The following is a 13,610-nucleotide window of genomic DNA, read 5'->3' on the forward strand; positions in this document are numbered from 1 at the left end:
GGTGGGAATGTGTGGGGGTGGGGGTGGTGCAGGAACTCCCGTTTGGTGCTCAGGGTGGGAGGTGCAGGAGTCAGGGCAGGGGGCTGGGGGTGTGGACTGGGGTCGTGGGGGTGCTCCCTGCCTGAGCGGCTCACGGCAGGGGGCTGGAGGGGGTATGTGTAGGGGGAGTGCAGAGGCCTTGCCTTTGCTCCGCCCCAGCCCAATTCCACCCCCTTCCCCAAGGCCCCACCCCCACCTCTTCTCTGCCTCCTCCCCCGAGTGCGCTGCGGCCCCGCTCCTCCCTCTTCCTCCCAGAGCACTGCAAACAGCTGTTCGGCAGCAGGGGAAGCACGGGGGGCGGGGCGGAAATGGGGTGTGCTGAGGCCCAGACCCCTAGGCCTCATTGACAAATGCATGGCTGGATACCAGTTTGGGTCACCTGAGTGTTAGTACTGAATTGCTAAGTAGAGATTCATGCCCCTTTGCAGCCCAGATTTAGCCATCTATGTGTGAGAGGTGGGAAAGGCTTAGGACACCCTTCTCCCTTTGTCAGCCTCTCCCTTGACTGGCTTAGATGGCTCTCTGCCTACTGAATTGGCTTTTGTGAATCACATTGCGAGGTACCTTCAATGCCCATGCATTGTACAGGGAGTTTAGGCCCCTAACTCTGCTTTGTGGATCACAGTGTTGTTCCTGTGATTTTCTAACTGCCTAAAAACTAGACCCTGTGATGCTCAGCATTGCCGTGCTTAAGTCCCTCCCTGGATTGCACCTCTCCGCAGAGCACAGCTAAGCAATTCCTGGGCAAGAGACAGAGCACGGGCTGGACAATAACATACCACAGTAAAACCCAAACTCTCCCAGTATTCCTTGTGGGTGCTGGGGAGATACAACCAGGTCAGGAAGCAAATCCCAACAACTGCAGCTGGGACATGAAAGTGGAATGAACAGGAAGAATGGTTTGTAATGCTTTATTTACAGTAAGTAACTGGAAAGCAGGAAAGTCCAGGGCCGGAGGTACTGCAGGTCAAACTGAGCCAGGAACTATGCCAGGGTCAAGCCACTGTCTGGGTCCAGGCTAGCAGCCGATCTGGAGTGCACTCAGTAGCGTGGGCAAGTTCCTGTGATGCCTGCTGGCGTAAGTCATGTATTTGAATGCCTGCTCCAATCAGGAGCTTCGCAGGTGGATCCTCTGGTGGGCCAGAGTTCCACTAGCCCCTCCCCTGCTGGCTCCGGAGAGCTGATAGGATGCAGTGACAGTCTGGGACCTGTGGTTTGGGGTTTGAAATCTGCGATTCTTCACATCCTGACACATGAGTATCCCTTGGGATTCCAAGGGAGAGGATTTTCCTACAGCTTCCCATTTGGCCCCAATATCCCTTAAAGGGATGTCTCCATGTCAGACATGGCTCCGACACTGTGTTCCCAGTGGCCTCTGAGGGTCCATCTACACAGCCCACAGCAGTGAGCCTCAGAGACCAGGGCAACAGACTCAGGCTCTTGGGGCTCGCGCTACCGCACTAACAACAGCTGTGTAGACATTGGGCCTGGGGCTGGAGCTTGGGCTCTGAAGCCTAGGGAGGGAAGGGGGTGGACTTCAGAGCCTGAGCTCCCACCCGAGCTGCAGTTTAAAAGTGCTGTCTACAGAGTTATTTTTAGTGCTTTACTGCGAGTCTCATGAGTCCAGCTCTGCTGAGCAGGACCTGGAGGCTCACTGCTGCTGGCTGTGTGGGCGTACCCTGAGATGCCAGATCCAGAGCAACAGGTAACAGAACTCAGCTCTACACTGATAGAATTATCGGGGAGAAAAAATAAAGAAATGATTAAATGATTAGAAAAATACAAGAAATGACGGCAGACGCCGGCACACAGCACTGCTGGGATATAGTCAGTGCAGTTTGGAAGAAGTTTTGTGAAAGCCACAGGGGACAGTAATTAACTTGTTAATTAAAATGCATTTTAGATGCTGCAGAAGATGCTGTTGTCCTCCTCCAAGGAGAGAACATATGTGATGCACATGTGTGTACACACACAGAGAGTATCCCATGATCATAGAGAAACATACACAAGCCCACATTCCCCACACCACACAGAAATCTACCAACAAACCTCCCCTCTCCATGTCCCAGCAGGTGAAAAACAATGGGCACCTACTAGATACTCCTGGCTTCTTTTCTCTCCATTTACTTTCAATTGCAGGAGCTTTTCTCTCTCTTCCCTCAGAGACTTCAAACGGGCCTGGATCTTTTCCTGACAAACAGAAATGATTTGGTGGTTTGATTTTGAGGGTTGACCGTGTGTTTGTAGGGGTTGGTTTTCCACCCAGAACACAAGATTTGAGATGACTGTAGGTCCTACTAGATAGCCTAGTGGTTAGGGCACTAGCCTGAACCTCGGAAAACCAGGGTTTTATACCCAGCTCTGCCACTGACATGCTGAGGGACCTTGGACAAGTCACTTCCCCTCATGTATCCGACAAAGTGGGTATTCACCCACGAAAGCTTATGCTCCAATACGTCTGTTAGTCTATAAGGTGCCACAGGACTCTTTGCTGCTTTTACAGATCCAGACTAACACGGCTACCCCTCTGATACTTCCCCTCACTGTGCCTCTGTTTCCCCTTCCACCCTTTGTCTGTTTTGTCCTGTCAGACTGTAAATGGCTCTGGCCAGGGATTGTCCGTCACTGGGTTTTGTGCCGGGCCCCCCACAGTCGAGGTTAGATCTCATCTGGGGTAGATCGTAGAGGCTGCTGGGAAGCAAATCACAATAATAAAATCTGTGATGAATCAATAATAACAGCCACAGTTTGTAACACCCACCCCACCCCTTCTCCAGCCTGAGGGCAGCATTCTCACATAGATTGGCCTGCAGCTCTTGTGAATCAAACCTCACTCCTCATTTCACAGCTTCTGGTCTGAGAGAGTTCCCATATTTCACTGGTGGGAGCTGGCTTCGAAAAGGATTCAGCTGCTCAGAGAAAACTTTCCCACATCAGCCGAATTTAAAATCTGCTTCTGTTGCCTTTCTGACCAGGCTGGAGTATCATTAATTTGTACAGCTTCTGATATAACAACGAAGGCTACACACAGCTGAGTGACAAATTACACGTGTGTCAGGCAATTTCTGCCAACATTAACCTGTAATTAAAATCCAAAGTTATTACCCATTAGATTGGACAGCAATTCCCTACCTTGTACTCCTGGGCAGCTTCCTCTATGGCAACCACAGTGCGAGCTCGGTGCGCCCGGGATCTGTCACACACCACACTGATGGGGGTTTGATCCTCTTCACAAAGCAGCTTGAGAGCCTCCTGGTGCCGCATGGGCCCTGGCACGGGCTGAGCCTGCGAGCGCAGCACCAGAGGCACATTGTGAAGAGAGTGGTCACTTTGGATGGGCTATTACCAGCAGGAGAGTGAGTTTGTGTGTGTGTGTGGGGGGGGGAAGGGTGAGAAAACCTGGATTTGTGCTGGAAATGGCCCAACTTGATGATCACTTTAGATAAGCTATTACCAGCAGGACAGTGGGGTGGGAGGAGGTATTGTTTCATGGTCTCTGTGTGTATATAATGTCTTCTGCAGTTTCCATGGTATGCATCCGATGAAGTGAGCCGTAGCTCACAAAAGCTCATGCTCAAATAAATTGGTTAGTCTCTAAGTGCCACAAGTATTCCTTTTCTTTTTGCGAATACAGACTAACACGGCTGTTACTCTGAAACCTGTCATTATGCAAGGGTTAGCTGTGTTAGTCTGTTTCAGCAAATTCCCCTGACACTGTCCCCCCAGCAGCACATTCCCCCAGCAGCGTGGGCACCAGGCAGAGCCAAGACCTGGCTTTTGCTCTCCCTGCCTCTCCCCAGGAAATGGAGGGGTTTTTTTACTATGGCCAGCCCTAGTCAGGGCACTGAGAGAATTTCTCTCCTATGTGGAGGACTCTCTGATGGCCAATGTGGTGTTAGCTCCAACTGCAGCATTTCCCATGCTAGGAACATCTGAGGGGCTCTTCCCTGTGTGGGTTCTCCCATGCTTAATAACGCTTGAGCACTGACTGAAACTGTTCCCACAGTCCAAGCATTTAAAGGGTTTCTACCCCATATGTGTTTTCTAATGTAACGGGCTGATGGTGCACTGAAACTTTTCCCACAATAAAAGCACTTATATGGCCTCTCTCCTGTGTGGATTCTCCCATGCTTTATAAAGCCAGACTGCTGAACAAAGCTTTTCCCACAGTCCAAGCATTTATAGGGTTTCTTTTCTTTGTGAATTGTCTGCTGGGCTGTGGTTTCCTGGGGACACATTCAGTGTCCTCCTGTCCCACATTCAGTGGATTCATACACTTTCTTCCATGGGCTGTTTCCCAGCTTTCTCTCTGACCTGTGCTGATTACGCCAGGCTTTTCTCTGTTCCAAGCACTGGGAAAAAATACTTTCCAGCTTTTCACCATCCCCTGCAGTTCCACTTGGTCAGGACCTTTCTGCTGTGGATTCCTGTCCTCATTCTCATGTCACCTGCTGCGGGAGAGAGAGAGAATCCAGGCAGCAGTCAGTTCCTGGGCTGATAGAAAGGGCACAAAGGGGAGTAGCAAAGAGGGAAAACACAACACAGTAACTGTGGGGAAGACTGAGAAATTGGATTCTGTCTCCACACCCCATCCAAACACTCCCAGGGAAGTGAAGTCAGGGAGAAAACTCCAGACAGTGAACAGGCTGGGTGGGAAGCCACGAGTGATATCTGCCATGATGATACGATACCTGCTGACCACAGCCTGACCTGGGTGAAATGACACAGAACTGAGGCGGGCTCACACCACATTTTGGGGATTTTCAGATTTTTCCTTCATTTGCCAGATGGAATCAGTGTCACTGACACTGATTCCTCACCTGTGCAGGTACCTCTTGGGATGTTGCTTTCCTCAGAGGCCTGGAGATCTGGGACTCACGGCTCTTCCCCTGCTTCCAGCTGGTCAATCAGGGCAGGTTGGGAATGGGGACTCCTGCTCAGAGAGTGAAATCAAACATGAGCAGAGTGCACTGAGGATTCAGGCAGTATTTGTCACAAATTGAGTTAAAACTGACCCTATGATTTCCTGGGGGGTTGTGGGATGTGAACAGATGGGAACATGGTCACTGAGCCCCCTTGGGAGAGGCTGATGTCTGGAGGAGGGGGAGTTATCATACCCTCACTAGGAATTTTCAGGGTCTGTGGGCTCTGGGGGATTTGCTGAGGCACACACAGCTCTGGTGTTCAACCCCTGCTTATGTCTGAAGCCCCAGAGCCCTCCCCACACATGGAGCTAGTCCCATGAAGGGATGTGCACAGAGATCCTGCGTTTGAGTGAGAATTAATGTAGAGAGGATAATACACTGCTCCTGCCCCCGTGATAACTGGAGGGATGGGGATGAATTAGCATGTCCATTACGTTCATGACTCTCCTATTGCATTGGAGGGCATTTGGAGGTGAATGCCTCTCTCACGCTGGCAGGGTGGACTGTGTGAACCATTTCCTTGACATCTAACTGACCAGGGAAGAACCTGACCAGCTGCAGAAATGCAGGCCCCATGGCTTCACATAGCTGAGGGGACAGTCTCATATTTCTCCTGCATGACATCCCTGTAGAGGGCTCTCTGAGAGGGGTCCAGCAGAGCCCCCCGCCCCATGGTGAAATACACAGCCACCTCCTCAAAGGTCACCGGCATCTGAAACAACAGGTGCCCCCCACTCAGTGCCTGCTGCCCCTGCCACAATCCCACTATTCATGGGGGAAGAAACACAACACTAGGAAAGGTCTGGGAGACCAGAGGAGCAGAATCCCACCCCACCCTGCTCAGAGTGGCCAGGAGGCTGCAGGGAACAGAGAGAAGGGGAGAGCTCCTTGTCCCTCCCAGCAGGAGGAGTGCGGGGTCTTCCCATTTACCATCCAACTAATAGGAACAGGTGGAGGTGGGAAGCAGGGCTCTGGGCAGGGAATAAGGACAGGAATCCCAGCATCTCCCTTTTTTATTTCACTGCAGTCTCTGCTTAGGGGGTTCAGGCGCCAGCACTTTGCTCTGTTTTCCCAGCCTTGTCCAGGGGGTTATTTTCTGTTTCAGAAATGGGGGAATGTTCACACTCCCAATGGGTCTGTTCATAAATCAGGCCCTAGGCTGAGCATGTCCCAGCAGGTTTATCACACCCTGTCCCCCCCATCTCACCCTGAGTGTTTCCTGCCTCTCCCCCTCAATCCCCTACCTGAGCTGGATCCACCACAGCCATTTCCCTGCCCCGGCCCCTAGGAAGATGGGAGACTTTGGAGCAAAACGGGGTCGTTATTCTGCAGCCTGTCAGGGTGAGAAGGGAAATTTGGGAGATTTCTGAATTAGCATTAGTCCATTTCATAGAATCATAGAATATCAGGGTTGGAAGGGACCCCAGAAGGTCATCTAGTCCAACCCCCTGCTTGAAGCAGGACCAATTCCCAGTTAAATCATCCCAGCCAGGGCTTTGTCAACCCTGACCTTAAAAACCTCTAAGGAAGGAGATTCTACCACCTCCCTAGGTAACGCATTCCAGTGTTTCACCACCCTCTTAGTGAAAAAGTTTTTCCTAATATCCAATCTAAACCTCCCCCACTGCAACTTGAGACCATTACTCCTCGCTCTGTCATCTGCTACCATTGAGAACAGTCTAGAGCCATCCTCTTTTGGAACCCCCTTTCAGGTAGTTGAAAGCAGCTATCAAATCCCCCCTCATTCTTCTCTTCTGCAGGCTAAACAATCCCAGCTCCCTCAGCCTCTCCTCATAAGTCATGTGTTCCAGACCCCTAATCATTTTTGTTGCCCTTCGCTGGACTCTCTCCAATTTATCCACATCCTTCTTGTAGTGTGGGGCCCAAAACTGGACACAGTACTCCAGATGAGGCCTCACCAATGTCAAATAGAGGGGAATGATCACGTCCCTCGATCTGCTCGCTATGCCCCTACTTATACATCCCAAAATGCCATTGGCCTTTTTGACAACAAGGGCACACTGCTGACTCATATCCAGCTTCTCGTCCACAGTCACCCCTAGGTCCTTTTCCGCAGAACTCCTGCCTAGCCATTCGGTCCCTAGTCTGTAGCTGTGCATTGGGTTCTTCCGTCCTAAGTGCAGGACCCTGCACTTATCCTTATTGAACCTCATCAGATTTCTTTTGGCCCAATCCTCCAATTTGTCTAGGTCCTTCTGTATCCTATCCCTCCCCTCCAGCGTATCTACCACTCCTCCCAGTTTAGTATCATCCGCAAATTTGCGGAGAGTGCAATCCACACCATCCTCCAGATCATTTATGAAGATATTGAACAAAACCGGCCCCAGGACCGACCCTTGGGGCACTCCACTTGATACCGGCTGCCAACTAGACATGGAGCCATTGATCACTACCCGTTGAGCCCGACAATCTAGCCAGCTTTCTACCCACCTTATAGTGCATTCATCCAGCCCATACTTCCTTAACTTGCTGACAAGAATACTGTGGGAGACCGTGTCAAAAGCTTTGCTAAAGTCAAGAAACAATACATCCACTGCTTTCCCGTCATCCACAGAACCAGTAATCTCATCATAAAAGGCGATTAGATTAGTCAGGCATGACCTTCCCTTGGTGAATCCATGCTGGCTGTTCCTGATCACTTTCCTCTCATGCAAGTGCTTCAGGATTGATTCTTTGAGGACCTGCTCCATGATTTTTCCAGGGACTGAGGTGAGGCTGACTGGCCTGTAGTTCCCAGGATCCTCCTTCTTCCCTTTTTTAAAGATTGGCACTACATTAGCCTTTTTCCAGTCATCCGGGACTTCCCCGGTTCGCCACGAGTTTTCAAAGATAATGGCCAATGGCTCTGCAATCACAGCCGCCAATTCCTTCAGCACTCTCGGATGCAACTCGTCCGGCCCCATGGACTTGTGCACGTCCAGCTTTTCTAAATAGTCCCTAACCACCTCTATCTCCACAGAGGGCTGGCCATCTCTTCCCCATTTTGTGATGCCCAGCGCAGCAGTCTGGGAGCTGACCTTTCACACCCCGATTCCCCCCAGGCTCTTTCCCTGCAGACACTCTAGACTCTGCCATGCTGGGAGAAGCCTCAGTGACATTATTACAGCACAGTCCCGACCTCTCCCACTGGGACTAAATCCATGAGACACATTTACACCGTCCCAGGAACAGAGCTTCTGAGCCAAATGCCAGAAAAAAGCAGAATCAAAGGCACCTCTTTGGGGGATTCCCCTGACACTGTCCCCCCAGCAGCACATTCCCCCAGCAGCGTGGGCACCAGGCAGAGCCAGGACCTGTCTTTTGCTCTCCCTGCCTCTCCCCAGGAAAGTCAATCTGCCCCAGGGGGCTGCAGTGAATGGAGTTGGGCAAGGCTGGATGCCCGAAACCTCTCTCCCCACTGATTGCTCCAGCTGCCCCTTCCAGTCTCTCCACGCTCCCTCCTGCATGAAGAACTGGTCACTGTCCTGCCATTCCCGTGGGCATTTCCTCTCCAATAGCTACAGCCACTGCTAACGGGGGTGTGAGCTGGGTGCGTTAGGGCAGCAGCTCTGTGACACGCAGACACTCAGGAGCAGAGATGGGGCAAGCGGGAGCCATTTCTGCAGAGTCACTTTCCAACCTGGCTCCTACTCTTACCCCAGATCTCTCTTATCACCTGCAGTCTCTGGCTCAGGGGCTGATGCCAGCAGAGCCCAGGGCTGCCCCAGGGGGATAGTTCCAGACACAGGAGAAAATCCCCCCTCGGCTGGGCACAGAGCGAGGTTTAGTGATGGTCTGTCCCAGCACAAAAAGAAAAGGAGTACTTGTGGCACCTTAGAGACTAACCAATTTATTAGAGCATAAGCTTTCGTGAGCTACAGCTCACTTCATCAGATGCATATCGTGGAAACTGCAGCAGACTTTCACGATATGCATCTGATGAAGTGAGCTGTAGCTCACGAAAGCTTATGCTCTAATAAATTGGTTAGTCTCTAAGGTGCCACAAGTACTCCTTTTCTTTTTGCGAATACAGACTAACACGGCTGTTACTCTGAAACCTGTCCCAGCACAGATCCCACTCAGCAACTGCTCACCCAGGCTCCAGATTACAACAGAGGCAGCAGCATCTGCCCCAGGAAGCCCAGTGAGCTCTAGGGCTCCAGTCTCTGAGCTCAGAGAGAGACTGACACTGGCCTCCTCGGCCTGACCAATGACCAGAGTCCTCTGCTGGGGGTAGCTAATGACTGAGTCCCCCTGTGCTGCCCCCGCAGCCCCCAGGGACAGTCAGGTGGATGCTGATTTCATTCGCCCATCTGGACCCATAGTGGAACTGCAGACCCAGTTCAAACCAGGATTTTCTACATGAACCTGAACGGAATCTCAACCAGACATTTGTTTTACTGACTGAACCAGAATGGAACTGAACAAAAAAAGGGGGAAAGGGGCTGTTACCAGTTAAAATAAAGATTCAGCATTGTTAAAGCTCATTATGTTTTAAAAAAACATATAGAGATCTTACTTTCATTGTAAGAGAAGACAACAAACTAGCCAATGAGCTGGTTATGGCCCCAGAAAGGCCTGCCCCAGGATAGTGAGAAGAGCATGAGAAGAGAAGGGGGCCAGCCCGCAAGAGCAGGGAGGGAGAAGAAAACCTTGGGAGCTGCCTGCACACCATGAGAGGCAGAGGTGGGGCCCAGAGGTAGATGAGCCACCTCTGAGATGCCCCCCTGGGGAGAGAAGGGTGCTCCCTGGGCCCCGAAGTTCATAATAACTCTTCAAGGCCAAGGACAAAGGTAATGGCTCCCCAAACTTCTCCCCTTGACATGCCTCCTCCCACCATCCCCACCCCCTGGGGCAGCTCCTCCCTCCAGTTGCTCCAGTTGAGGCAGGATTCGTGCTCCAAATTCCCTTCCCCACTGAAGCTGCCTCCCAGCCCCCTCTGGGGGGGTGATACCCACCTCTAACCCCCCCACCCCTATCCCAGAGGGATCTGTTTTTCTTGTATATATATCTTGATCCTAGACATCAACCCCACTGTCAGCAGAGGACAAAGTCAAGGCAAAATTTCATGACACCAAAACATGGATGAAGATGGAAATGTTTGAGTCAGAAATAATGATGTCAGAGAATCAATGTCAGACACATCTGAAATTGAAAGACGAATGGAAATTTCTTCTGAACGCTTGTGAAATATCTAAAAAAGAAGTGATATCTGGACGATGGAAAGCCCCAAAAAAGAATGGGCCAATGCCTGATTCATTCGCAGATGGGCCACATCTCCATAAGAAAGAAAACATACCAAACTACAGTACTGGGAACATCTGAAAAATGTCATGCCCATGCTAAATCAACTAGCAAAAATCATATTGGCAATAACAGCAACACAAGGGAGTGTCAAAAGAAAACTTCCAGGCCTCAAATGTATCCTTTCTCTGTAGAGGTTCCAAAAGCATATGTTTAAATATGGTTTCTTAGGTTTCTCAAACAGATTGTTTAGGGAAAAAAATAATCGTGTATATTTGACAACACAAAAACACTAGGAAAAGTCACCTAAAGTTTAAGTTACAAAATAAATAAATAATCAAAAGTCAAAACAGTTTCCATTCTAAGTTGCAGCTGGATTTACCTCCACTGAGCTCGAAATAGGATTTAAACCTGTCACTGAACTTCTATTTTTGTTTCTTTGGGTGGCTTGAACTAGAAATGAAACTGAACATATTCAATGGAACTGAACCTGAGCATGAGTCAAACTTAAAAAAAAAAAAAAAAAGGCCAGCTGGGCTCCCTGCCTGCTGTTGCTAACAGCGACTCGGGTTGACACGGAACTCGGAGCAGGGCCCGGTTCAGTCCTGTCAGCCCCAAGCATTTATCATTCACCAGTCAGACCCCCACATAATGAGATTGTCTTAATAAAACAAAGACTAAATTAGGAGCAGGGGGTGCGCACATGGGCGTGGGGGAGGAGAATATTTGCCTTGTAAATTCTGAGCCTTTAGAGGGAACTCTGATGGCACCCCCATGCTTGTTTGGCCTAGGGATGTAAATATCAATTACAACAGTTAACCGATTCAAATGATATCATTTAACCGGTTAACCACTTTACCTGAGGTCTCTCCAGCGGGCTGGCGCAGGGCAGCCAGGGCTGGGGTCCAGCCGGCCAAGCACGGCAGGGGCTGCTCCAGGCCGGCTTGCCTGCCGCAGACAGGGCTGGAGTCATTCCAGTGTGTCTGTGTCCAGGATCCTGCCTGCCCACTGGGGCCGGGGCTGCTCCACACCCCCCCAGCCCACTGCGGCCATGGCTCAGGTCTAGCCAGCCCGCTGTGGCCGGGGCTCCTCTGACCCAGGGTGGCTGGCTGGCCCGCAGGGTTAACCAGCAAGGTCCAGTTAACCAGTAAGCAAACTGGTAAACCCCGTGCTTCCCAGTTAACCTTTTTTATCCCTGGTTTGACCATGTCTAGGGAAAAAGATTCCCCACTGGCTGCTGGACGGGTCAGCCCCTCCCTCTCTCCTACCCAATGGGCTGGGGGAGCTCCACTGTATCCCTCCCCATCCCCCTCCCAGCTCTGCCCTCCGGAGCCAGTCTCTGTTTGGTCCATATTCTCCCTCCAGCCTCTCCACAGCCCCTCCCCCCACACCCCCATTTCCTTCCCTTCATCCCCACCCGAGTTTCCCTGTAGTCCAGCTCTGCTCCCCTGAGCCCCAGAATTCTCCCCCTGGTACCTGTGTGTTTCCCCAGCCTCCCTCCAGCAGCCCCACATCCCTGTGGCCCCCTCCCACCCGCTGCAACCCTGTTCCTCCCCTCTTCCACATCCCTGTTCACCCCCCTCCAGTCCCCTCCCACATCCCTGTTCCCCCCTCAATGCCCTCTGGCTCTCACATCCCCTGCCCATCTTCAACCCCCTTCAGGTGTAGTGTATTAAACTGCTCCCCATAGGAAAGTGTCATTACCTGGCAGCGGGGCTCGGACATCCGTTCCCCTGCCTGGGGTCATGCAGTAATTTTATTGTCAGAAGGGGGTCGCGGTTTGAGAACTACTCCACTAGTCTAACCCCCAGCCAAAATGCAGGGTTTGTTGCGTCTGAGACAGATGGCTACCCAGCCCCCCTTTTGAAAACCTCCACGAAGAAGCCTCTGTGACCTCCTCTGTTCCATTGTCCTACTGCTTGTGAGTGAGGAAGTTTCTCCTGGGATTGACTCTAGATCTGCAGTTTGAACCCACTGCCTCTTGTCAATGTTGCTTGGAGCAGATGAAGGCCTTGGCTGTGCACTGCAGGGCCCTGGATTGGAGCCCGGAGCTGATGTGGATAGGTTGATTTTATAGAACTGCCTTCAGTTCCCCTCTAAGTCAGGTTTGTGGGTTTTTTTGCCAGTTTGCTGCCTTCGTCAATTGTCAATTTCTAGGCATTGACTAAAGTGTTCTTAAACATCACTCAATTCTCATTCACATTTGTTCCATTTAAATTCTTCTTCTGAGCTCATTCAGCTCAATTCATTTTCCGCTTTATGAAACTGCCCTTTAAAGCACAAAATATGCATGTATATTACTCACCTGGACTCTGTTCTGTGTTTGCATATAACAATGTGCTCAAGTCACAATGACTTTTAGTCAAACTACCACTGATGTTTAGTTCTCTGATCAATTCTTTCTCCGTCAGGAAGAGGTCTCATATAGCATTTGTGTGGGATGCAGCAATTTTTGAGCCAGGAAATTGTCCTCTGTGATATTTAGAAATCCCCCAAGGGGATCTGACTCCAGCAGTCTCCAGCATGTGTCACTCAGAATCAGGGGTGAAAGTAAGTCGATGGACTTACCTATATGCTGGGGCCAGCTCTGGCCCCCGGAAGGGGCGGGACTGAGGGGGTCAGAGCCAGCCCCAGCACACCCTGTAAGGTAAGTGCCCCACCCTTCCTCCTCCCTCTCCGCCCCCTCCCCTCGTGGCAGCAGCAGCAGCAGCAGCAGCCAGGGGCTCCCCTGCTTCTACCGCAGGTCCTTTAATTAGCCGCCAGAGCCCTGGGGAAGCGGCTGGGCTCCAGCTGCCCCTGCCGCCCTAGTCCTTCAGATAGCAGCTGGAGCCCCCGCCCTTTAAATAGCCCCCTGAGCCCCCGCTACCCCAGGGCTCTGGGGGCTATTTAAAGGGCCTGCAGCTCCCCTGCTTCTACTGCCCCGGCCCTTTAACTAGCCCCCCGGAGCCCCGCAGCCACTAGCCCAGGGATCTAGCAGCAGGTCTCTGGAGGCAATTTAAATTGCCCCCTGGGGAAGCCGGGCTGCCCCAGTAGGGTGCACCAGCTCTTGCCGCTTTCATCTCTGCTCAGAGTGAAGTACCCCCATCACACAGCTTTTATTCTGGCTACTCCAAGAGTCGCGCACCCTGTTCCCTGGATTGCATATTGACAGGTTTCAGAGTAGCAGCCGTGTTAGTCTGTATCCGCAAAAAGCATCAGATGAAGTGAGCTGTAGCTCAGGAAAGCTTCTGCTCAAATAAATTGGTTAGTCTCTAAGGTGCCACAAGTACTCCTCCTTCTTTTTGCTGTTCCCTAGATCCTCCCCTCTGCCCCCCCCCCCCCCCCGCCCGTTTTATCCGCCTCCGACCAGGGCTTGGGCCCCCGCCCATCTCTCCGCCCCATCCGCCCCGCCCCGTGGCTGCT

Source organism: Lepidochelys kempii, chromosome 11 (genome assembly GCF_965140285.1).
Source record: "Lepidochelys kempii isolate rLepKem1 chromosome 11, rLepKem1.hap1, whole genome shotgun sequence".
NCBI classification, from domain to species: Eukaryota; Metazoa; Chordata; order Testudines; family Cheloniidae; genus Lepidochelys; species Lepidochelys kempii.